Source organism: Phyllobates terribilis, unplaced genomic scaffold (assembly GCF_046119375.1).
Source record: "Phyllobates terribilis strain yellow unplaced genomic scaffold, ASM4611937v1 Scaffold_1__5_contigs__length_1240528914, whole genome shotgun sequence".
NCBI classification, from domain to species: Eukaryota; Metazoa; Chordata; class Amphibia; order Anura; family Dendrobatidae; genus Phyllobates; species Phyllobates terribilis.
The window spans coordinates 157609819-157635930 of record NW_027362761.1 but is presented as its reverse complement, the minus strand read 5'-3'; positions in this window follow the sequence as shown (position 1 = coordinate 157635930).

Below are 26112 nucleotides of genomic sequence, written 5' to 3'. Positions count from 1 at the left end.
AAAGGGGCAGCGCGCCATCCTAAGGAGTCCCCGGCCAATGGCCGGAGGACCTCTCATATAAATGGCACCTCCTCCAAAATGGAGTTGCCGGTGCAAGGTTGTAAATCTGTGTTCTAAACTCTGCTTCAGCCCTCAGGTCCCGCTGCTAGCCTGACTACTAGTCCAGTCCGCCAGCCTGACTACCAGTCTGCCAGCCTGACTACCAGCCCAGTCCGCCAGCCTGACTACCAGTCCAGTCCACCAGCCTGACTACCAGTCCAGTCCACCAGCCTGACTACCAGTCCAGTCCGCCAGCCTGTCTACCTGTGTCCGCCAGCCAAGTACACTCTCCAGCCCGACGGTCTGCCTACGGTTCTAACCCGCCAGTCTGTCTGTGGACCAGGCTTGCCTGCCTACCCGCAGAACGTACCAGTTACCTGCCGTGCCTACCAGCCAGCCTACCTGGAGGCTCCTGCCAGTTACCCGTGTTGTCTGCCAGTCCATCTTCCCGGATCACCCGTCAGCCTGCCTACCGTGCTCATCTGCTGTACCGGTCAGTCCCTGCCTTCTGACCCGTGGGAGTCACCTTCTCTCATAAAAGGACTGGTCCAGAGTAGCACCCGGTCCCTCTGCTCGGTCCTTCCCTGGTTCACGGAGTCGATTGAGCCGCCGTGCGACCTTGGTCAGTCCGAGTTGATACCTTGCTATGCCCCTCTGGTCCCTCCTTGCATCGCAGCACAGAGGTTCCACCACCCGGATCCGTAACACCTAAGTAGAGAATATTTGCTGTTGTATTGTTATATGTGTTTTTCCTTTAATAACACTGAGTGACTGAACCCTCCTCATTTAAAAAGTGGATGCAAAGTCAGATTTGCGGCGGTCGAATGAGACCTTATCACGATCACTGAGGAGTTAGTAGAGTCCACACCGGTGGTGCTCTGAATACCTGATTTTAAGAACAGGAACGTCTCTGGAAATAAAGAGGCGGTGTCAATATCTCAGCGCTTCAGGTCTAGGACTACAAGCGAACTTTTGTCTCTTGTCTTATATGTTCTTCTTGTCTATTATACATTGTTGACAATATATATGTCTCTGTGTCTGTGTATATCCAATCCCTGACTGTGCACGTTGTTGTACATTGTGTTTGTACTGTTACTCTAGTCAAAAGTTTTTGTGAACATATATATCTATTCCATATCAGTGACCACATTTGCCATCAGGAGCCCGTCTCTTGGGGACCTTTCTTGGTTATTACACTGTGTTGTCATACCCGTCCCTCACAAATCTTTATTGGACGGAGGTTATAGAGTTATAAGATAATTTGTTGTGTATTATGTGTTTCAGTGTGATTTTAGATATATATACAGTACAGATCAAAAGTTTTGACACACCTTCTCATTTCAAGATTTTTCTGTATTTTCATGACTATGAAAATTGTACATTCACACTGAAGGCATCAAAACTATGAATTAACACATGTGGAATTATATACTTAACAAAAAAGTGTGAAACAACTGAAAATATGTCTTATATTCTAGGTTCTTCAAAGTAGCCACCTTTTGCTTTGATGACTGCTTTGCACACTCTTGGCATTCTCTTGATGAGCTTCAAGAGGTAGTCACCGGAAATGGTCTTCCAACAATCTTGAATGAGTTCCCAGAGATGCTTAGCACTTGTTGGCCCTTTTGCCTTCACTCTGCGGTCCAGCTCACCCCAAACCATCTCGATTGGGTTCAGGTCTGGTGACTGCGGAGGCCAGGTCATCTGGCGTAGCACCCCATCACTCTCCTTCTTGGTCAAATAGCCCTTACACAGCCTGGAGGTGCGTTTGGGGTCATTGTCTTGTTGAAAAATAAATGATGTTCCCGTTGCCGTGACATGGCGGGATGGCTTTTCCATTATTTTGATCAAAATTATGTTAACTAAATATCCTTTATTATTTATCATTATTTTTGCACTGTGTGATTTATCCATTTACTTCCAGTTATTTGGGTATTTTGCTTGTCTTTCGTTTTTCTCTGTCTAGTGGCCTTATGTGAACATGCATTTACATTTTGCATGCACATCAATTTATGTTTCAATTCAGACTCCTAGGATTTTTCTTTGTAGTTTAGTGTGCTTCAGTGCATATAAGGGTGTGACCGCCCTTTGTCTGAGCTGAAAGGTTAATTCTGCCTCTCAGGTCTATGCTTCTACTAGGGGTTCAGTCTCTCTGCCCTTATCCATATGTATGTCACTTGGCAAATGGTAAGGTTTTAATATTAGTTAGGACTGTCCCATAAGGGTTGCCGTGACATGGCAGGATGGCTTTTACATTATTTTGATCAAAATTATGTTAACTAAATACCCTTTATTATTTATCATTATTTTTGCACTGTGCGATTTATCCATTTACTTCCAGTTATTTGGGTATTTTGCTTGTCTTTGGTTTTTCTCTGTCTAGTGGCCTTATGTGAATATGCATTTACATTTTGCATGCACATCAATTTACGTTTCAGTTCAGACTCCTAGGTTTTTTCTTTGTAGTTTAGTGTGCTTCAGTGCATATAAGGGTGTGGCCGCCCTTTGTCTGAGCTGAACGGTTCATTCTGCCTCTCAGGTCTATGCTTCTACTAGGGGTTCAGTCTCTCTGCCCTTATCCATATGTATGTCACTTGACAAATGGTAAGGTTTTAATATTAGAGTTAGGACTGTCCCATAAGGATTGCCGTGATGGGGCAGGATGGCTTTTACATTATTTTGATCAAAATTATGTCAACTAAATAACCTTTATTATTTATCATTATTTTTGCACTGTGCGATTTATTCATTTACTTCCAGTTATTTGGGTATTTTGCTTGTCTTTGGTTTTTCTCTGTCTAGTGGCCTTATGTGAACATGCATTTACATTTTGCTTGCACATCAATTTACGTTTCAGTTCAGACTCCTAGGTTTTTTCTTTGTAGTTTAGTGTGCTTCAGTGCATATAAGGATGTGGCCACCCTTTGTCTGAGCTGAAAGGTTCATTCTGCCTCTCAGGTCTATGCTTCTACTAGGAGTTCAGTCTCTCTGCCCTTATCCATATGTATGTCACTTGACAAATGGTAAGGTTTTAATATTAGTTAGGACTGTCCCATAAGGTTTGCCGTGACATTGCGGGATGGCTTTTACATTATTTTGATTAAAATTATGTTAACTAAATACCCTTCATTATTTATCATTATTTTTGCACTGTGCGATTTATCCAATTACTTCCAGTTATTTGGGTATTTTGCTTGTCTTTGGTTTTTCTCTGTCTAGTGGCCTTATGTGAACATGCATTTACATTTTGCATGCACATCAATTTACGTTTCAATTCAGACTCCTAGGTTTTTTCTTTGTAGTTTATTGTGCTTCAGTGCATATAAGGGTGTGGCCGCCCTTTGTCTGAGCTGAAAGGTTCATTCTGCCTCTCAGGTCTATGCTTCTACTAGGGGTTCAGTCTCTCTGCCCTTATCCATATGTATGTCACTTGACAAATGGTAAGGTTTTAATATTAGAGTTAGGACTGTCCCATAAGGGTTGCTGTGACGGGGCGGGATAGCTTTTACATTATTTTGATCAAAATTTTGTTAACTAAATACCCTTTATTATTTATCATTATTTTTGCACCGTGTGATTTATCCATTTACTTCCAGTTATTTGGGTATTTTGCTTGTCTTTGGTTTTTCTCTGTATATATATATATATATATATAACTATCAATTGTTGAATGAAATTGGATGAGTCTATTGATCTAATTAGAACCAAAAATGGCAGACAGATTTAGAGATAATTTGTTATCTCCATCCAAATTAGCTCTTCTTTCTAAGGGCTACCACAACAATACATGGTGACGAAAACCGGGATGGTTAACTGGACCTCTCTGTGACCCGACTGCACGGATCTTTCTATAAATCACTAAAAAATAATTCCGCGGTTAGTAGCCCTTTGTGTTACAACGTTTCAGTGCTTTCTGGTGGTCCAAGGCGGGTACGTATTGGTCCTACAAGACCATTCTTATCAAACCTCTGCCATGGTTTGGATTTTGTGTGTATGATTGAACTTATGGAGTTTCAAGCTGGTAAATACATAGGACATAGTGTAATCAGTGAGGATTATTTAGATCCTGGGTATTAGCAACAGTAATTGAATTTTTGTTACTGGTTTCATATTTTCTTGATGACATATGAATTCCACTGATATTTGTTAGACTTATTACAAGTGGGTAAACATCCATTGTGCTCAAGGATTTGCATTGTGTGTAGTTTTTATCTTCTTGTTTGCCTTCTTCTTGTGTATATGAATTTCATATAACATCCTTAAGGGACGTAGACCCACAGCTATATTTTAATGTCTTGTCCTCATTGTAAGGCAGGATTGTTATTGTGAATTACATCTGACAGCTGGAAAATTGTTAAAATTGTACCAAGAGGGTACTACTGAAGCAGAACAAACAGTCTTGAATTTGGGATATAAGCTGTAAACATGGGGAATGTTTCAGGCAAAAGTGTGGAATGTGGTTGTCTTTGGTGTTGTGATAAGAAGGAACCACTAGATGGGGATAGTAAGTATATACATAAAGTAGACCCTGAATGTGTGAAGTACCTTGATAAATGGCATAGAAAGTTTGGATTTGATGGTAAACTTACTTTGACAGAATTTGAAAATTTGGTACAAGAAATAGAACAAGGTAATGAGAAAGAAAAAAGAAAGTATGGTCAAGACAGTGCAAATAAATCGTTGAGAGAGGCAAGAACGAGAGAAAAAGGTAGAAAAAAAAAACAGAAGAAAAGACTGAGATGATGCCCTTGTGTGATAAGGCCCTTTTGGTCAAAAGGGAAAAATAAGATTCCTCAGGAAATATTTAATTTAGCTGAAATAGAAATGCATTTACAAAACACGTTACTTCCAGAAGTAACACTCCTCGTGGGGAGCCATGAGATCACTTTTCTTGTTGATTCAGGAGCCACTAGAACCTTGCTACATCCAGAAGGGATATCCAATATTGGACTGTCTGCTGCCTGCATAGTGGTAAAAGGAGCAAATGGTAAGGTACATAGAACCATTGTCAACACCAGTGGAGATACGGGACCCCGGCACAGGTAAAAGTGCAATTGCACAAATTATATTATCAACTTGTGTCCGTGTAATCTGCTCGGGAGGGATAAGATGCAAGCCCTGAGCCTGGGAATAATTCCTACTGCTGCAGGACTTCAGGTAAAATCCATGGTGGAGACAATGGTGCTCCAACGGTATGGGGAACCCAGATACTATTACAGTCTAGATCTAATAACTGCAGGACCATCCTCAGTTACTGAGTCCTTAATCAAGGAAGCAAGAGATAAAGGGTACCCAGGTTCAGATTTTCACACACCTGAAGAACTACACTGCACTATGTATTACAGGCATTTTAAGGGTCCTGATTTAAAATATGAGAATAGGTTTTTCCGAGAACCATGCTCTAGGCTGTTCTTGGACACCCTATACTGGGATCAGAAATGGAACTGTGCTGCCAGCTGTAAATTGTCGGAACAAATTAAATTGTTTTTTAGAGGTACCAAGCCACATGTTTCCCTCTCCAGATGTAAAGGTAGATCATGGAAATTCCTTGGTAATTTTGTGGAGGAATGTAAGGAGAGTAAACAATGGAAGGATTTGGGTGATGGCTCATTTTACAATGCCAAACTGCAGGCATACTTCAAAGTGCTGAATTGGAACACCATTTCTAAACCCAGTGTCCACCTGTGGCAAGGCAGGGGAACTGGCTGAGAAATGGTGATCCTCTCCCCAGAACTAGAGGAGGAATTGATCACATATCCAGAATCTTTGTGGTCCACAGGACCTGCAGATGTGGGATTGATAAAAGTGGTAGAACCTGTCTGTATAACACCAAAATCCACTTTCAGGCCTCATCAAAGGCAGTATCCCCTTAAGCCAGAAGTTGAGCAGGGTATAGAACCCATTATACAGAGCCTCCTCCAGGCAGGGGTGATTATACCCTGTCCCAGCTCACCTTGTAACATACCCTTGTTTCCAGTGAAAAAAAAAGGCGCCGCCATCTGTTGGATGGCGCTTGGTGCAGGACCTTCAAGCTGTAAACAATGCTGTGATTCCAAGAAATCCCACAGTGCCAGACCCCCATACTCTGCTAAATGACTTGAGGCCGGAAAATAAGGTCTTTACAGTGATAGATATCAATAATGTCTTCTTCAGCATCCCGGTACATCCAGATAGCCAGTCTTGGTTTTCATTTACATATAAAGGAAAGAGGTATACATTCACATACAGTACAGACCAAAAGTTTGGACACACCTTCTCATTTAAAGATTTTTCTGTATTTTCATGAGTATGAAAATTGTACATTCACACTGAAGGCATCAAAACTATGAATTAACACATGTGGAATTATATACTTAACAAAAAAGTGTGAAACAACTGAAAATATATCTTATATTCTAGGTTCTTCAAAGTAGCCACCTTTTGCTTTGATGACTGCTTTGCACACTCTTGGCATTCTCTTGATGAGCTTCAAGAGGTAGTCACCGGAAATGGTTTTCACTTCACAGGTGTGCCCTGTCAGGTTTAATAAGTGGGATTTCTTGCCTTATAAATGGGGTTGGGACCATCAGTTGTGTTGTGCAGAAGTCAGGTGGATACACAGCTGATGGTCCTACTGAATAGACTGTTAGAATTTGTATTATGGCAAGAAAAAAGCAGCTAAGTGAAGAAAAACAAGTGGCCATCATTACTTTAAGAAATGAAGGTCAGTCAGTGCGAAAAATTGGGCAAACTTTGAAAGTGTCCCCAAGTGCAGTTGCAAAAACCATCAAGCGCTACAAAGAAACTGGCACACATGAGGACCGCCCCAGGAAAGGAAGACCAAGAGTCACCTCTGCTTCTGAGGATAAGTTTATCCGAGTCACCAGTCTCAGAAATCGCAGGTTAACAGCAGCTCAGATTAGAGACCAGGTCAATGCCACACAGAGTTCTAGCAGCAGAGACATCTCTACAACAACTGTTAAGAGGAGACTTTGTGCAGCAGGCCTTCATGGTAAAATACCTGCTAGGAAACCACTGCTAAGGACAGGCAACAAGCAGAAGAGACTTGTTTGGGCTAAAGAACACAAGGAATGGATATTAGACCAGTGGAAATCTGTGCTTTGGTCTGATGAGTCCAAATTTGAGATCTTTGGTTCCAACCACCATGTCTTTGTGCGACGCAGAAAAGGTGAACAGATGGACTCTACATGCCTGGTTCCCACCGTGAAGCATGGAGGAGGAGGTGTGATGGTGTGGGGGTGCTTTGCTGGTGACACTGTTGGGGATTTATTCAAAATTGAAGGCATACTGAACCAGCATGGCTACCACAGCATCTTGCAGCGGCATGCTATTCCATCCGGTTTGCGTTTAGTTGGACCATCATTTATTTTTCAACAGGACAATAACCCCAAACACACCTCCAGGCTGTGTAAGGGCTATTTGACCAAGAAGGGGAGTGATGGGGTGCTACGCCAGATGACCTGGCCTTCACAGTCACCAGACCTGAACCCAATCGAGATGGTTTGGGGTGAGCTGGACCGCAGAGTGAAGGCAAAAGGGCCAACAAGTGCTAAGCATCTCTGGGAACTCATTCAAGATTGTTGGAAGACCATTTCCGGTGACTACCTCTTGAAGCTCATCAAGAGAATGCCAAGAGTGTGCAAAGCAGTCATCAAAGCAAAAGGTGGCTACTTTGAAGAATCTAGAATATAAGACATATTTTCAGTTGTTTCACACTTTTTTGTTAAGTATATAATTCCACATGTGTTAATTCATAGTTTTGATGACTTCAGTGTGAATGTACAATTTTCATAGTCATGAAAATACAGAAAATTCTTTAAATGAGAAGGTGTGTCCAAACTTTTGGTCTGTACTGTACATTCACCAGAATCCCACAAAGGTACTGTGAATCTCCTACCATTTTCTCTCAGGCAATGTCAGCTATCCTAGCTCAATTTGAGCCACCAGAGGGTAGCCAGATACTCTTATATGTGGATGACATTCTATTGGCATCAGATGATGAGGAGATTTGTAAAACTGATACCTCTAGATGGGAAACCACACAACTGCTTAGACTCTATCTCAGAAAGAGTGCTGCCCAGAGCCGATCTTAAAGATACACCGATTCCAGACAGTGATTTAGTACTGTTTGTAGATGGATCCTGCAGAAAGAACCCAGATGGTACAAATGCTACAGAGTATGAAGGTGACACAGGATAAGGTCCTGATAGCGAAAGCACTCCCAAAACACCTATCAGCACAAGCAGCAGAACTTGTAGCACTTACAGAAGCTTGTAAACTTGCTAAAGACAAAATTGTGACTATATACACTGATAGTCAATACGCCTTTTCTAACACACACGTGTTTTCACAACAGTGGAAAAATAGGGATATGGTTACTTCCACAGGTAAAGAAATAAATCATAAAAATCTCATATTAAACCTGTTAGAGGCAATACAGCTTCCCAAGAAAATAGCAATATGTAAATGTGCAGCACATACACGTAAAGATGATCCCATTTCCAAGGGCAACGAAAAGGCAGACAGGGCGGCAAAGCAAGTGGCTACCACAAATATACTGACATTACATAAGACAAGTGTAGAAAACATTGACTAACAAATCCTCAAATAAATGCAACAAGCATCACCAAAATCTGAACAAACTAAATGGGCAACAAAAGAGGCTATCTTAAAAGATAGCCTATATGTATCTATAGAAAATAAAATATATACTGCCCAGCAACCTCTTCAGATATGCCGCAGTATAGAGCCATGCGATTAGCCATGTCTCAACAGGAGGGATGGTAGAGATCATATCTAAGGTATTTACAATGTATGGCTTTACCAACTATTCAAAAATTTTTGTTTAACCTGTATTACTTGTGCAAAAAAATAATTCCCAAGGGAACACAAGTTGAGAAAAACCATGCAGGAAACAGGAAAAAGTTGGCTGCATTGTCTCCCACTGGTTGTACTAAACATGCATGTCACACCAACATCTGTAGGGCTGACACCCTTTGAAATCATATACAGGAGACCCTTTCTGTTACCTCAGCTAAAACCCTTTAAAAGAATAGATAAGGAAGTTGACTGTACATTAACAGAATATATGGCTAAAATATTAACTCACAAAGAAGTTTCTATCCCTAATTTTGTTCCAAGAGACCCACTAACAAAACCTGAGATTGTGAAACCTGCAGATTGGGTCCTTGTGACTGTTAAAAAGAAGAAACACTGACACCATCCTAAGTGGGAGGGTCCTTACCAAGTCCTGTTGACAACTCCTACTGTGGTCAAGATTGCTGAGCGCTCCTCCTGGATCCATCTCTCACACTGTAAACTTGACAGACAGGTAGGGACAGAGTAGGATCTGACTTGCCTGTCAAAGTCCAGCTACAAAGGGAGATTTTCCATAAGGGGAAGCTTGTCTCAAACTGGTGAAGTCTCCCATTCCCTTCCCGGATAGAACGGTCAGATCTAGGATGTGTATGACGCGCCCCTGGGCCTTCTGTGTCGTGCGGCATCGCGCGCACGGGGGCTTACCCGGAGACGGATCAGATGGGGGTAGTAGTCTCGTGGCGGTGACCCGGTCCGTGCCCAGGGAGTCAAACTAAGAGGCGAGTCTATTAGCAGTAGATGTTAGAATGTGTGTCGACTACGCCACCCGTTGATTTGCGGTCACAAGGCCGCCGCTGCAAAACAGTCCGCTGAGGCCGGTGGTATGGGTGCAGCAGGGATGGTATAACCCCCAACGGGAGGGGTATGGCCTCAGGGCAGCAGGAGTAGATGATGGAGGTTGTGATGGTGCGGTAAGGAGGCACAGAGTCGTGGGATGCAGTTTCAGGGTTTTTACTCACTGATGTTGCTTTAGTCACTCTGGCCTTGAGTGACCACCCGAGCCGCGCTGCGTCCACCAGGTGCGGGGCTCGGCTAACCCCCAGGCAGTTCCGGAGCGTGGTCCTGAGCTCCCCTCTCTCTCTCTTTCTGCTGGCTGTCCCCACCAGGGATCCACCTTTGTCCGGTTCCCTTGGGCCTTCTGATGGCAAAACCTTCTCTGGCTTTCCTGACCCTACTCTTGGTGTACCTTCCTGGTGGATGTGGTGAGGGTCGTGGCAAAGCTTGCCCACGACCTCCGGTTCCTGGCTAAGGGTTACTTTTGCCTCCGCCAGCTTGGGATCCGGTGCCCTTTTCTGCCAACCCTTCACCCTTTTTGGTCTGATTCTGGGATCTTAGGGTTCCCTCTGGCTCTGCCTCTCTGGGTCCTTCTTCCTCCTCTTTCTTCATGCTTGGCCCTGGAGCTGGGCCCAGCCGGAGCCACAGCTCCCTGTCAGCCCTCCTGGCTGAGCTCCTCTGCTCTGCTTCTCCTCAGGCTGAACTTGACTAAAAAAAAGACCTTATCTCTAGATGGTGCCCACCTTATATACTCCCTCTATGTGTGAGCCCAGGTGACCAGCACCCAATGGGCTCCTAGCTTTACCCAGAGTACTCCCCCTATCTGCCCCTACACTACTGGGATGTTCCACCCCCCTCCCACTCCAGCCAGGGACAGACGCTGTCGTACCTGCACATTTACTTGGTGGGAGTACCATTGTTCTGTCCCCCGGAAATGGGATGTATGTAGTGCATGCAGCCTACTGAGCTCAGTCCCACACTCCATCCTTACCCGGGAGTGGAATACCACACCTCTGGAGTGAGGTGCAATACCCCTGTAGCAGCCGAGTCCTCAGGGTGCTACATTCCCCCCTGGTAAATCACAGCACGTCCTCGGGCTGAAAAAGAATAAACATACCAAAAACATACAAAATTTTTGCAAAAACATACACAACAGGTATAAAACATTATAAACATTATCAGATTCTAGCAATATAAACTTCTTCATATAAAACTCTTTTAGATAAATATTCTTGAGCTTCTGGCCACTGTGCACTTGTGACCAGGTAAAAAGTGCAACAGTCACTTGAAGGAAAACAGTTCTTCTATAAAACCAGTAGGGGGCGCTTTAGGAAGCGCAACTATTTACAAGGGGTATGGCCGCTCTCAGTCCTCGGCCAGTGGGGATAAGGGATGGCTGCTCACAGTCCTCAGCCTGTTAAGGGATAGGGACACACGGGTAACAGTTTGCTGGTCCCAACGGGGACTATACTTTACTTAGCAGCAGTACTTGTAACAGTTCTTGTACCCTTACGGGTAACTATTTACAGTTCCACTTTACCGTACTTCAATAACGGCATCCTCCTGCTCCTTCTCGCGGGTGACCTTCAAACCCGTCCGGGTTCTCTTGTTCCTCCTCGCACTGTAGCTCTCTCTCGGTCAGTCGGTGTACATGGAGAGCATATGGCCCCTTGGCACATTGATGCCGGGTGAAGGTGACCTCATCACCCAGGTACAGATCTCGTCCTCTGTGTCCCTCCGGCAGGTGGGACTCGACATCTCTGCGGGTCACGAAGACGTCGCCGGGGGTGCGGTGATCCCGGATGAAGCCCCATCCGTGCTGCAGTTGGAATTTGATTACAGTCCCGGTGGCACGGGGACCGTGGGCTGCACGGGGGTTCCGTCGGGTCCGGCTCTTCTGTTCTGCACTCTGCACTTGCAGCCGCTCCTCGCGGACCCGCCTCTCTCGCCGCTCCCGGTCGAAGACCTCCAGCTGTTGCCGGCAGCACTCTGCTCGCTGGGCTGCGGCCGCCCGGGTCTCTTGGGTGAAGCCGATGAGGTTTTCCCCGGTGGGGTCCCATTCAAATTGGGCCTCCTCCAGCGGGAGCGGGACGATCTTGACAGGCGCCGGAGCCGGAATCAGGGGCTCATCCAGGGGCCTTTCCTTCCGGAGTCGGGGATGGTAGTACTCCGGTGGCCACTCAAAGGGCTGCCCATCCGGGCAAGTATGTTGGGCGAACAAGTCTTCACCCAGGGGTAGGACTTTGTGGGTTGAGGGCGCGGTGGTGGCAGCGGCGCCCGGGTTCACCAGGCCTTGCGACCAGGCTGGGGGCACCCTGAAGGTAAAGGGCACAGCGGGGACGGTGGCGCCCGGGGGTACTCGGCCCTGCGACCAGGCCGGTGGCGTCTCCTGCTTGGTCACGCTCGGAGTTGAGGCGCGTGACGTCACAGGGGGCGTGGTCGCGGCTCCTGCTTGAGGCCTAGTCTGGAGCGGTGGCGGTGCAGCGACGGGCACGGTAGGGGAAATTTCGGGCTCTGCGACGGGGAGCTGGGGCAGGCTCGCGGTTTCTACGCTTGGGGTAGTGACGTCCCCTTTACCTGCCTCCGTTTCTTCAGCTCCTTCCACTGCGTCGTCTCCGGCCTTCATTCCTCCTGCACCATCCTCAGAGGCGGTCAGACTCCTCGTCTCGGGTGGCGTGCTCCGCTGGCGGGTTCCAGCCTGCTGGGCCATCTCCCTGCTCCACACAGTCAGCGTTTCTTGCTGCACCTGGGCCATCCTCCGTGCGAGGCCCTCCAGCGCGGTCTGTGCACGCTCCCGGTCTCGGGGGAGCTGTGCCAGGATCTCCACCAGGTCTTGTGGGGTGGAAGCTTGCAACAGGCTCCTGACCACAGGGTCGGTGCTGCCTGACTCTCCCTCCATCTCCGGGTACGGCTTCTCCAGACTCCTCCAGGCTGCACCCATCCTCTCTCTTTTGTTCTTGATCCGCCTACTTTGAGGGCGGTCCTGGGGCAACTTGGTGATTGTCAGTTCCAGGGGCAGACCCCTCACTCTGATGGACATCTCGATCATCGCATTCTCTGCTGGTGGGGGCGGTCTCCGCTTTTGGCGCCATTCTTGGTCCTGGCCCACGATGGGAGGTGGCCTCTTGCCACCCTCTGGCACGCCCATAATGGCGTCCGCTCTGCCAGGGCGGGAAATCGTCTCAGATGGCGGGAACCGCTTCCCAATGGCGGGAAACTCTGTGGATGGCGGGAAAAGACTGCAGATGGCGGGCAACCGGCGGGAAACGACTCCGGACGACGTCCGATGGCGGGGACCCTCCGGAATTGGCGGGAGACTTCTTTTTACGGTACAGATAAACTTTTCTTCAGGCACGCAGTACCCGATGGTTGCGGGCACGAAATCCTGCCGACTACGCCAAAGTTGACGCGCCCCTGGGCCTTCTGTGTCGTGCGGCATCGCGCGCACGGGGGCTTACCCGGAGACGGATCAGATGGGGGTAGTAGTCTCGTGGCGGTGACCCGGTCCGTGCCCAGGGAGTCAAACTAAGAGGCGAGTCTATTAGCAGTAGATGTTAGAATGTGTGTCGACTACGCCACCCGTTGATTTGCGGTCACAAGGCCGCCGCTGCAAAACAGTCCGCTGAGGCCGGTGGTATGGGTGCAGCAGGGATGGTATAACCCCCAACGGGAGGGGTATGGCCTCAGGGCAGCAGGAGTAGATGATGGAGGTTGTGATGGTGCGGTAAGGAGGCACAGAGTCGTGGGATGCAGTTTCAGGGTTTTTACTCACTGATGTTGCTTTAGTCACTCTGGCCTTGAGTGACCACCCGAGCCGCGCTGCGTCCACCAGGTGCGGGGCTCGGCTAACCCCCAGGCAGTTCCGGAGCGTGGTCCTGAGCTCCCCTCTCTCTCTCTTTCTGCTGGCCGTCCCCACCAGGGATCCACCTTTGTCCGGTTCCCTTGGGCCTTCTGATGGCAAAACCTTCTCTGGCTTTCCTGACCCTACTCTTGGTGTACCTTCCTGGTGGATGTGGTGAGGGTCGTGGCAAAGCTTGCCCACGACCTCCGGTTCCTGGCTAAGGGTTACTTTTGCCTCCGCCAGCTTGGGATCCGGTGCCCTTTTCTGCCAACCCTTCACCCTTTTTGGTCTGATTCTGGGATCTTAGGGTTCCCTCTGGCTCTGCCTCTCTGGGTCCTTCTTCCTCCTCTTTCTTCATGCTTGGCCCTGGAGCTGGGCCCAGCCGGAGCCACAGCTCCCTGTCAGCCCTCCTGGCTGAGCTCCTCTGCTCTGCTTCTCCTCAGGCTGAACTTGACTAAAAAAAAGACCTTATCTCTAGATGGTGCCCACCTTATATACTCCCTCTATGTGTGAGCCCAGGTGACCAGCACCCAATGGGCTCCTAGCTTTACCCAGAGTACTCCCCCTATCTGCCCCTACACTACTGAGATGTTCCACCCCCCTCCCACTCCAGCCAGGGACAGACGCTGTCGTACCTGCACATTTACTTGGTGGGAGTACCATTGTTCTGTCCCCCGGAAATGGGATGTATGTAGTGCATGCAGCCTACTGAGCTCAGTCCCACACTCCATCCTTACCCGGGAGTGGAATACCACACCTCTGGAGTGAGGTGCAATACCCCTGTAGCAGCCGAGTCCTCAGGGTGCTACATGTATATCAGGGTTAGTTACATGTACGTTTTTATGTCCACGGTAATGGGTGGTTGAAGAAGAATGGATCCAGCTGGAAAGAAGAGTCCAGGGTGGTGGAATGGTTTCTAATTTTAAGACCTTAAATCTTACTTTTGAAATCGGACAGGAGGCTACTGTACTAGTGGACATCTGCCTGTTATATAAAGGATACAGAGATAAGGAACAAGCTGTCAAACTAGCAGAGTCCGATAAGTATGTTTGTATCATAAGTTCAAATAGCAAGGGGGACCGAATGTGTATTGACTGGCATAAAGCAGCATGGACAATAGCGGCCTGAGATTATGGGTATAAGCCTTATGGCTATACAGACTTAAAAGCCCGACTCTCCATTAGGAAAAAAGAAACCTCCCCTTGCACAAATAAGGATAATTGTAACCAGCTACGTTATTACCAATGGATTTAGAAAAGGGAGGAGAATATCAGGGTGGGTTAAAGGAGTGGACTGTGAGCCAAAATCTGCCCCAGCTTTTCAGACTAGCAGATGAGGAAGCTCAGTGTGACATTGACACATGAACATGACAGTCAGACATTGATGGATGCAGACACATAGGGCTTGTTAGATATCACTGATGTCCCCTCATTAACCCCTCTGCTGAGTATTTTGTAGATGGTTTCAGAGCTCTGGACAGTGATCAAGGACGGTTCATCACCGGGTATGCAGCAGTCCACAATGGTAAGGCAGTAATACATTAACCACTCTCCTTCAGCGGCTCTACGCCAGAGGCTGAGCTGAAGGCACTCGCTGCAGCGTGCAATCTGGGAAAAGTTAAAGAGATTTATGTATTTTCGGACTCGAGATATGTTTTAAAGGGTCGCACATGACTTTGAGGCCATTTGGCGAAGCTGTAGTTTCCTGACCTCTGCTGGCAAACCTATGAGGCGGTAGAGCATCTACTCACAGTACTCACCCTTCCCCGAAGGGCAGCTATCGGCACACACGGAACAAACTCCCCTTGCAGTAGGGATTGCCTTGACCAGGTGGCTAAGGAAGCAGCACGACTACCTCTGACTGGTATATTGGCCATAGCAGACACGGCCCCGCTAGAGGACTCAGTGTCCGAGAGTGCGGGAAGCCCCCTTTTCACAGAAGAGACTGTCACCGCACCGGCCCCAGTGGCCGTTGATCGTGAACTACTGTAGGTCTTCCAGACCCAGGCCCCCCACATGAACAGAACGCATGGGCCAAAGCGGGTGCTGTACGGTCAGAGTCAGGGGTATGGCAGGTAAATACCAGGATTTGCTTCCCACACTGCCTGTTCCCCATGATGGCTGCCCTAGCACGTTTCCCCGGTGCACAACTCAAGGATGTTATGTGTGCAGTGGTGCTACAAAACTGGTGCGCCTCAGGGTTCCCGAACACGGCTACAAAGTATGTCTAGTTTGTGCGAAACATAACCCCAGTAAACCTATTTGAGTCCCACAAAAAGCACGCCAAAACCAGATTACCCGTTTCAGAGACTGCAGGTGGACTACATACAGCTACCTAAGGTGGGTAGTTATCAATACGTCCTGGTATGCATTTATCTATTCCCTTGGTTGCCTGAAGCTTGGGCCGTGACCAAACTTCAAAACAAACTTTTGATAAGTGAGGTGGTTTGTAGATATGGGGTATACCAAACCATAGAGAGTGACAGAGACACACACTTCACTGGAGAACTGATGAAACAGATCATGGCCACTCTGCGTATAGAACAGGTTTTCCATGTTCCCTATCACTCACAAAGTAATGGGAAAGTGGAACACCTTAACTGTTTCTGAAATTAAAAATCCAGAAGTGAATGGAGGACACACACTTGTCCTGGGTAGATTGCTTGCCCATTGCATTGTATTCAGTGAGGACCACCCCAAGGCGTAGAGAGAAGCTGTCCCCGATGAAATACTGTTTGGTAGTGTCCCTAAGACAGGGTTGTATTTCCCGCAGCAGCTGAAGTCACCTACAGTTCTTTCACTGAATATGTCTTGAAGTTGCACAAATATCTGACTGTTACTCATAACTGTGTTCTTTCCTCCATCCCAGACTCCAACTGTATAAGCGGCACACACATTGATACCAGGAGACTGGGTCGTGGTCAAGAGACATACGAGGAGACCACTGAACCCAGATACAGTGAGCCATTTTAACTACTGACCACTGCTATTTCTGTCAACCTTCAAAGGCAAAGATACTTGGATCAATGCCAGCCACTGAAAAAGGTCCTGATCCCTGGCAGCAGCAAAGATGATGACCCTGACCTTTTGGACCATGTTGATGGCAATTGCATTCCTTTCCCTATCTCTCAATGATGTACTAGAGGAAGAGAGTACTGGAACAACAGACTGATAAGTATAAGCAAGTCCTGCTGTGAGACATAGTTTCTAAAGACATTCCTAAAAGTTGCTGGATATGCACCCATAGCCCAATATCCTCTGATACTATGCCATATCTCACAGTGCCCCCAACCCCATATGAGGCTTTTAACTATAGCTGTTTCCACGAGGAGACTGATTGACTCTGCTATAACAAAAGCTTTGGAATCCAATGAAGAAATGGGAACTTTGGAACTCTATGATAATCATCCCGAAAAATAATACTTTCCCTCGAGATTACTAATACTCTGTTATATGAAGAGCTTCTGTGAAATCTGTCAAAGGAAAACTAACGCTCCGATGTTACAGATGAATAATTTATTACAAAATGAGGGAATGTTATAATAATTGTAATAAATGTTTTGCTTATTTTAATAATCATTATTATATAGACTTTTAGAAGCGATATATACAGTGGTGGCCAAAAGTATTGGCACCCCTGCAATTCTGTCAGATAATACTCAGTTTCTTCCTGAAAATGATTGCAATCACAAATTCTTTGGTATTATTATCTTCATTTAATTTGTTTGCAAGGAAAAAACACAAAAGAGAATGAAGCAAAAATCAAATCATTGATCATTTCACACAAAACTCCAAAAATGGGCCAGACAAAAGTATTGGCACCCTCAGCCTAATACTTGGTTGCACAACCTTTAGCCAAAATAACTGCGAACAACCACTTCCGGTAACCATCAATGAGTTTCTTACAATGCTCTGCTGGAATTGTAGACCATTCTTCTTTGGCAAACTACTCCAGGTCCCTGATATTTGCCAAAAAACTGCCATTTTGAGATCTCTCCACAGGTGTTCTATGGGATTCAGGTCTGGACTGATTGCTGGCCACCTTAGAAGTCTCCAGTGCTTTCTCTCAAACCATTTTATAGTGCTTTTGGAAGTGTGTTTTGGGTCATTGTCCTGCTGGAAGACCCATGACCTCTGAGGGAGACCCAGCTTTCTCACACTGGGCCCTACATTATGCTGCAAAATTTGTTGGTAGTCTTCAGACTTCATAATGCCATGCACACGGTCAAGCAGTCCAGTGCCAGAGGCAGCAAAGCAACTTCAAAACATCAGGGAACCTCCACCATGTTTGACTGTAGGGACCGTGTTCTTTTCTTTGAATGCCTCTTTTTTTTTCCTGTACACGCTATGTTGATGCTTTTTCCCAAAAAGCTCTACTTTTGTCTCATCTGACCAGAGAACATTCTTCCAAAACGTTTTAGGCTTTCTCAGGTAAGTTTTGGCAAACTCCAGCCTGGCTTTTTTATGTCTCGGGGTAAGAAGTGGGGTCTTCCTGGGTATCCTATGTAAGGCAGCACTAGTTATCATAATGGGGGATACTCGCTGCACCGGGTAAATCAAAGCACACATGCAATGTCCTTCCGGTATTTCACAATGCTGCAGTTTATTGCACTTCATAAACCACAGTTCACCGGGTCCAGCTCAGTAGCACGCCGACACACATATATATATAATGTTCACGAGCCAAGTGGCAGACCGGCCCACTTGCTCCAGGTACAGCCTTCAGCAAGGTAATAGCATAGCAATGTCCATATTAATGTCCATATAACACAGGGTATTACCTTTGCCGGGTTTAGCTGCTGCAGTCCATTAGGTTTGCCACCACTGTGGCTTTGCGGCTTCCCAGGTAGGGGTCTCCAGCTGTCGTGCCCTCAAAGGCCACTGACATCCACACAGGATCCAGGCTCTGCCTTTCAGGACTCTTGCTCAATAATCCGCCACCACTGTGGCTTTGCGGCTTCCCAGGTGGGGGTCTCTAGCCGTCGTTCCCTCAAAGGCCACTGACATCCACACAGGATCCAGGCTCTGCCTTTCAGGACTCTTCCTCAAACCTCTGCCTTCCAAGGCCACTAGCATCCACACAGGATCCAGTCTCGACCTTTCAGGCACCAGGCTTCACTCGGCCTCACTAGGCCTCACACGGTCGGTGTCCCACACACACGGGAACAGGCCTTACGCCTCTCTCACAGAACACACCTGTCTCCCATCAAGCAGGGTTTATATATGCATCCCGTGCACACACACACACTGACAGGACCTTGCTGATGTCACAGTCATGTGATGAGACAGACATTCTGTGCGCGCAGGACCTGTGCTATGTCACAGTCATGTGACCAGTCACCTGAGGGGGAAGGTACATGGTCAGGTAAAACACATCCTGGACCATTACCGTAATGCCAGCAAGTCGCTGCATTACATATCCCCCCCCCTCTGTTCAAACTTGTGGGGTTGAACACATAATATACACAATCACTATAACCCCCAGCTCACATAGAGACCATGTACTTTACAATTGTGCTACTCAGCCCCTGGAACCTTAGTCAACGACATTAGCCCATTCCTTAGGGACCTACCATTTGTCACTGTCACAGACTTCGTCAGGTCACCTTTCCGGGTCGTAACCTTGTCAGAGCTCCCCCGCTCCCAGCGGTCAGTTGTAACCTTGTCAGGTCTCCCCCGCTCCCAGCGGTCAGTCATAATCTTGTCAGACCTCCCCCGCTCCCAGCGGTCAGTCGTAACCTTGTCAGGTCTCCCCCGCTCCCAGCGGTCAGTCATACAGCGGTGTGACTCACATGCCCTGGTATCTAAGGTCCGGTTCGGCTCCGTAATGTCCCGTCATCTATTGGGTTGTTTGTATGGGCTGCTCAAACCTGAGTTACTGGAGGTCTCACTACCTCTAAACCCACGCCCACTACTCTCAGGACATCTTGAAAGGTCCCTAACTCCAGCTATAGCTGTTCTGTTATTTAGGGGGCCCTTTCTCTGTCTGGTCTCACAATTTCTAGACGGCTGCCATCTTCTGCTGCTCAGATGATGCTGTCTATCCACTCGCAATCTAGCGAGATTCAACTGTTCTACCTCTTGCAGGTAGGTCACTCGGTACTCCAACAGCATGCGCATATATCCCAGGGTTTCTTCTGTTCCTACAGCGGAGAATGATACCATGCCGTCTTCGTCTGGTATCCAGTCCTGACGATCACGTGGACTGCTTACTTTCACCACACCAGACTTCTTGACCATCATCTGCATGGCTCGACCATTTCTCCCAACGAGCTTCCTCACTAGAATATGAGGCCCCCGGATGACCTCTTCACGCATACTGTGAGCTTTCCTCATCAACTCCAGTTGTCTAACGGCTTCTTCCGTCTTCAACCGGAGAAACCGCTTCATGCGAATACATCGCCAGTGCATGTCAGTTAGGATAGCCACCCTCTTCACTGCGACTTCGGTCGTGGACAGGACCACCAGCTGTTTAGCTTCTGAGGTCAAGTACACCTTACAGGCTCCCACGGCCTTCTTAAACTTCTCATGCACGGACTCACTGGTGCATTATTCCTGTTTCAACTGCTCTTCCAGCAGCAGAGCTCTCTCAGACCTCTCCGTCTCCAATGCGCCCACTCGGCTCTCAATAGCCAGTCTCTCACGCTTCTCTTGCGTCCACTGGGTTTGTAGCAACTCCTTGAGCTGCTTGATCTTGGCTCCGACATCTACCGAACCCTCCGAGTCCACATCACTCGAGGAGGTATCTGCTTCATACCTCCCATCACCAGCGGTCAACTCCTGGCCCTGGTCTGTGGCTTTTCCGATGGACTCCTCCATCCTCTCTCGCTCAGCTTCCATCTTGCTGACTGTTTCCTTAAGGTACGTCTCCGCCTTTTGGAGAGTATCACAGGACATCTGTAGCTCCTTCACCTGAGCTTCCAGATCTAGGGTCTTTCCCCGGAGATCATCATTCTCCTCACGGGTGTCTTGCAGAGTGGTCTCAACCACTTGGCGCACTTGCTCTGCACCCGCCTTATCCTCCTCTAGTTTTTCCTTCACCTTGAGGAGATCCTCATAAACTCTCTTACTCTGTTGCAGTTCCCTACTGCGTTCACCACACTCCTTCTTGGAGTCACACAGCTCCTGGTTGAGCTGTTTGCGCAGTCGTTCTAGGATTTGTTCACATCCAGAAACACCATCCTGCTGCGCCTCCTTCTCAAGCTTCAACTGCAAAACCTCTTCCTTGATTTTGCGGCGGTCCTCCTTAATTGCGTAGAACATTTCCTTCCACTGGTTAATTTCCTCGTGGCTTTGCTCCATTTCTCGCTGCCAGTTCCTCATAAGCTGGTGCATTTTCTGCTGTTCAGACTCCAGGATCAACTGGTCTGAGGACACGTTCCCCAGGTTTTCACATAATTGCTGCTCGTCACTCTAACCCTGCTGGCCGATAGGCTTCAGCTCTTTCAGGGCTGTCAGATCCTTCTGACTCGGTACCGTACCGGAGGTTGCTACTGGCAACATCACCTCCTCTTCTACCTCTAATGCATGATCCACACTTGAAGCAAAGGCACACAGTACTACATTCTCTTTATTTTCATTTTCAGCCAAGTCTACAGGAGCAACCTTTTTGTGGCCCTTGCGCTGTCTACGAGATGGGGACTTTCTCACCTCGTCTAGCCCTTCCTGACTGACCTCTCCTTCTACTTTCGTAGTGTCACCGTCAGCTACGGGGTCTGTGTCACTCCCCATGGTGTTGTGGACTAACAGGTCACCTCCCACTTTGACGTCGCCCCCTTCTACTGGAGCTACCCCGTTATCATCGGTCACATTGTCATTTTTAGGAGGTACCAACCCACCACCAGTAATTTTTTTTGATTTTCTATCCTCCACGCTGTTTTGAACAACCGCCCCTTTTTTAGACTCCGCCCCCTTTTTAACAACCACACCGGCAGGGGAATTTTTACAAGAAAAATCAACAATAGTCTTAGGACTCAGTTCACAACAGCTCTTACCACCTCCCCGGGCACTCTGGGACAACAAGGGCGCCCCCGGAGAGTTCACAGAATGGTCCACTGCCACCATTCTATACGGTGCCCACGGCTCCTGTGGGTCCTGCACCATGTCCAGTTTCATGTCCAGTAGACGTTTCTCAAATACCTGCTCCGGTTTTAACAGGCACTTTAATCGCTCTAATCGCTCAATAGCTTCAGACTCAGTTGCTGCTCCTTTCACAGCCATTTTTATCTGCTCCTGCATTTCCTCAGGACACTATTCACACACCGCTCTCCCTGGAAAAATTTCGTGGCCCCGCCGAGCCACAGCAAAAACGGATTTGAGTGCGACGACAACCTTCGCAACCCCGCCGAGTTGCAGCCAGATGCTTTAAACTTCGTGAGCCCCGCCGAGCCACAGCAAACCAGGTTTGAGTGCGACGCCAATCTTCGCCACCCCACCGAGTTGCAGCCAGATGCTTTAATCCACACTTGTCCTGTCCTGTTTCCCCTAGCAACCAGACTGCATCTGCCCCTAGCAACTGGGTGGTCGTTGCCTGCATTCTCCACCATATGCAAGGCAGCACTAGTCATCATAATGGGGGATACTCGCTGCACCGGGTAAATCAAAGCACACATGCAATGTCCTTCCGGTATTTCACAAAGCTGCAGTTTATTGCACTTCATAAACCACAGTTCACCGGGTCCAACTCAGTGGCACGCCGACACACATATATATATATAATGTTCACGAGCCAAGTGGCAGACCGGCCCACTTGCTCCAGGTACAGCCTTCAGCAAAGTAATAACATAGCAATGTCCATATTAATGTCCATATAACACAGGGTATTACCTTTGCCGGGTTTAGCTGCTGCAGTCCATTAGGCTTGCCACCACTGTGGCTTTGCGGCTTCCCAGGTAGGGGTCTCCAGCCGTCGTTCCCTCAAAGGCCACTGACATCCACACAGGATCCAGGCTCTGCCTTTCAGGACTCTTCCTCAATAATCCGCCACCACTGTGGCTTTGCGGCTTCCCAGGTGGAGGTCTCTACCCGTCGTTCCCTCAAAGGCCACTGACATCCACACAGGATCCAGGCTCTGCCTTTCAGGACTCTTCCTCAAACCTCTGCCTTCCAAGGCCACTAGCATCCACACAGGATCCAGTCTCGATCTTTCAGGCACCAGGCTTCACTCGGCCTCACTAGGCCTCACACGGTCGGTGTCCCACACACACGGGAACAGGCCTTACGCCTCTCTCACAGAACACACCTGTCTCTCATCAAGCAGGGTTTATATATGCATCCCGTGCACACACACACACACACTGACAGGACCTTGCTGATGTCACAGTCATGTGATGAGACAGACATTCTGTGTGTGCAGGACCTGTGCTATGTCACAGTCATGTGACCAGTCACCTGAGGGGGAAGGTACATGGTCAGGTAAAACACATCCTGGAGCATTACCGTAATGCCAGCAAGTCGCTGCATTACACCTACTATACAGTCCCTTTTCATTCAGACGCCGACGCATAGTATGGGTTGACACTGTTGTACCCTCGGACTGCAGGGCAGCTTGAACTTGTTTGGATGTTAGTCGAGGTTCTTTATCCACCATCCGCACAATCTTGCGTTGAAATCTCTCGTCAATTTTTCTATTCCGTCCACATCTAGGGAGGTTAGCCACAGTGCCATGGGCTTTAAACTTCTTGATGACACTGCGCACGGAAGACACAGGAACATTCAGGTCTTTGGAGATGGACTTGTAGCCTTGAGATTGCTCATGCTTCCTCACAATTTGGTTTGTCAAGTCCTCAGACAGTTCTTTCATCTTCTTTCTTTTCTCCATGCTCAATGTGGTACACACAAGGACACAGGACAGAGGTTGAGTCAACTTTAATCCATGTTAACTGGCTGTTATTGCCAACACCTGTTAGGTGCCACGGGTAAGTTACATGTGCTGTTAATTACACGAATTAGAGAAGCATCACATGATTTTTCAAACAGTGCCAATACGTTTGTCCACCCCCTTTTTTAGGTTTGGTGTGGAATTGTATCCAGTTTGGCTTTAGGACAATTCTTTTTGTGTTTTTTCATTGAAGACAAATTAAATGAAGATAATAATACCAAAGAATTTGTGATTGCAATCATTTTCAGGTAGAAACTGAGTATTATCTGACAGAATTGCAGGGGTGCCAATACTTTTGGCCACAACTGTATATATATATATATATATATATATATATATATATATATATATATATATACATATATATATATATATATATACATATACAGGGTGGTCCAAAAGTAGGTGGCCAGAAAATAATAACATTTATTTTGATTTATATATAAAATTATACTGTATTTACTAACACAAGCATAACATTGACAATTAAATTTTATTCTGAACAATAATACAAAAGCCCTTAAATTTTATCAACGCAGGTGCTCAAACTGTTTTCCATTACAATTTGCACAGCTTTGAAGTCTGCCTCTTACTCTTCGACAAACTTTTTTGAACAAGTCTCTTTGGGTATTAATTTCTTGAAATGCATCTCTTATGTAATTTTTCAAATCACTGACACTTTTTGGTTTTCGACTATAAACTTTGTCCTTGAGTACTCCCCAAAAGAAAAAATCCATTGGGGTCAAGTCTGGTGAACGTGCCGGCCAGTCAAGTGGGCCTCTTCGGCCAATCGATTTATTAGGAAATGTTTCATCAAGATACTTGCGGACTACTCTTGAATAATGTGGAGGGGCCCCATCTTGTTGGAAATAAAGGTCATTTGAATTAGGCTGTTGCTGTAACTGGAGAACAACTTGATTCATTAGAATTTCGAGATACTTATCTCCTGTGACTGTTCCATAAAAAAAATATTGGTCCTAAAACACCAAAACTTGAAATACCACCCCAAACATTGACACCAGGCTCATTTAGTTGTTGCTCTAATGTTAAATGCATGTTCTCACTATACCAGTAAATACAATTATGTCTGTTAATATGGCCGGATAATTTGAAAGAAGCTTCATCATTCCACATACTGTTATCTAAAATTACTGGATTTTCTTCACGTTCGTTAAGCATAATCTCAAAAAATTGCAGCTGCCTGTCTGGATCATCCTCCAATAAACCATGAACTAGATGTGGACGATAAGCTTTCCACCCAATAGATTTCAGGATTCGCATGATAGAAGCTCGTGAAATTCCCAATTCCAAAGAGGCTCTTCTGGTGGACTTTTTTGGACTTTGAACAAATGTTTCAGCAACAAGTTGTTTATTATCTTCTGTACAGACTGTTTTGGGTCGACCAGTTTTTGGAGCATTAAGGATTGAGCCAGTGGGATTGAATTTGTCACGAATGCGGTAAATGGTTTGTCTCTTTGGGCTTGAGTACCAAATGTTTCAACCCAATTTACTCTAACGGTTTCAGCATTTTGAGATTTCCAATACTCTGTTAAAATCCATTTTCTTTGATCTGTATTTAAATTATTTGCCATTATGTGTTATCCGAATTATTTGAAAAGAAAACAGATTTGGGGGAGATCTATCTGTGAAAACTAGATCTGTGAAACTGGCTCAGTTGCCCTTAGCAACCAATCAGATACCACCTTTCATTTTTCAAAGAGTCTGTGAGGAATGAAAAGTGGAATCTGATTGGTTGCTAAGGGCAGCTGAGCCAGTTTCACTTTACACATGTTTGATAAATCTCCCCCTTCATAACCTTATTACACTTTCTGTCCACCTACTTTTGGACCACCCTGTATATATACATATATATTAGACTCAGTCTTATATGAACTAATTATTATCTCTAAGTGAACATCTGTGAGTTTGTTGTTGAATTTCTTTATAGTTAACTGATGTCATCCCTCACTCGTTAAAATGCAATAATTAGAAGTTACAGCCAGATTATTTGACCTTCACATAACAGCTGCATTTCGTCTTCTGTTAATTATATTTTCCTGTACTAGAATCATTATTATGACACGCCTTTATTTTTACCTATATAACTTCCATGGAATGAAATGAAGGTAGACATTATGATTAAGCTAATGATTTGTTGGTTTTCATTTTGTCTCCTTGCTAGCATGATCAATAAATAATAGATTATTTTACGAATTCAAGTGTGGATGATTTCTAATTGGTAAGGAAGAAAATTTCACTGACAACCTCTGTGTTACGGATCCGGGTGGTGGAACCTCTGTGCCGCGGTGCAAGGAGGGCCCCAGAGGGGCGTAACTAAGTATCAACTCAGACTGACCCTGGTCGTACGGCAGCTAACGACTCCGTGACCAGGGAGGGACCGAGCAGAGGGACCAGGTGCTACTCTGGGGACGACCTTGTAAGAGAGCAGTTGGCTCCCACGGGTCAGCATACTGGGACTGACCGGTATAGCGGATGGACACAATAGGCAGGCGGAAGTCTCTGGGTAGTTGACAGGTGGTCACGGCACGTGACAGCAGAGCAGGCTGAAGTCTCTAGGTTAGCAGACAGGTAGTCACGGCAAGTGACAGCAGGAGCCTCCAGGTAGGCTATCAGGTGGTCACGGCAAGTGACGGCCAAGCAGGCTGAAGTCTCTAGGTTAGCAGGCGGGTGGTCACGGCAAG